Raw genomic sequence first — 1,434 nt, 5'->3', positions numbered from 1 at the left:
AATCTCTTTTATGAACCCTTTCTAACCTCAGCAATCAAACTCTTTTATTTATTTATTTTTCCTCTCTTTCTATGTGTAAACACAGAACCCTATTCTGACTTTTATGGGAACACTTATAATACTAGGAAGAATCCTATATTTAAATCCCTGCCCTTCCTGGAAGTTCTTTGAAGTCAGAACAATGCTTCCTTGTTGCTGATACTCATAGAGTCTGCCTATGACAGAGCCTAGCACCTAGCAGAGGCTTACTAAATAAATGAAAGCTGGAATGAATGAGAAGGGTTGTAGATGTGACTGGGATAGACTATCTTCAGTATATCCCTGCTATAAAGGGGGATGGTGGTGGAAAACTTAACTGAAGGGGAACATAAGAACACAACTGTTTATCTCCTTAGCCTTTCCACTGCCAAATTTATGGTATAATTTAATTGTGCCATGAGTCTAAACAGCTACAAAGCCTAAAACAGAGGGTTTACATTGTGTTTGTGCCCATGCCAGAGCTTTAATCTAATACCCACAAGTAGAAAAGTCTGAACTGAAGTAGCTGACGACTGTCACTCACAGCTATTCTATGTTCCCTAAAGATGCCTGGAAAGCCAGATTTGAGGGGGTGGGGTGGGAGGGAGAGAGCAAAGCAATGAGAAGGAAATAGGGAGTGAGGGTGAAGTGTGAGAAAACCAGGAGGGCAGAAAAGGCAAGAAAATTAGCTGCCATGCTTAAAAGTTTCCATTTTTCAAATAACTTTTTAATCTAATTCACATAATATCAAAAGTTAAGATCTATTTCCAAGGTACTGTAATATACTGTAGAACAGCATAAAAAAAATGTGATAAATGATTATCTTCCTATTTTATCTTTTATTTTTTTCTTATAAATATTAAAACCAATTAATTTAATTACCATAACCAAGCATGAGTGAGCATTGGCTGGGTCCAGATGAATTGCCATTCCTTGCCTGACCTAAGGGTTAGCCTTCAGCCTCCAGGTGAAAACCTGGAGGCAGAAGCTGGCCCATCTCCTTGCAGTTCATAGAGGTGTGCAGCCTGTCACACTGCTCATTTTCTGATATACAGGCTTTGCTCTTCCCTTAGGGAATGGGATTCTGACAGACACTTTATCTCAACACATTGAGTCTCATATGAAATTGTCATTTTCTCTTGTTGCCTTGCTAGTTAGCTCAGTACTATGAAGCAACACACAGAGTGAAATTTTATATTGAAGTCAAGCTAGGAGACTGTTGTTTCAGGGAAAGTGACCTGTTTTATACACATTGCTGAAAAAAATCAAGGCGAACATGGAAAGGGCAGCAAAGTTTGGCCATTGCACAATAAAATGAAGTGCATTATTTATTCACCTCTTTGTGGGTGCTCTGAGGAAGGAAGATGGGACAATTTATTTCTGTAAAGATTTACCACCTTGAAAACCCATTGGAGG

Source organism: Orycteropus afer, unplaced genomic scaffold, assembly GCF_000298275.1.
Source record: "Orycteropus afer afer isolate SDZICR_OR568_19922 unplaced genomic scaffold, OryAfe1.0 scaffold00915, whole genome shotgun sequence".
Taxonomy (NCBI): domain Eukaryota; kingdom Metazoa; phylum Chordata; class Mammalia; order Tubulidentata; family Orycteropodidae; genus Orycteropus; species Orycteropus afer.
This window is presented reverse-complemented; position numbering follows the sequence as displayed.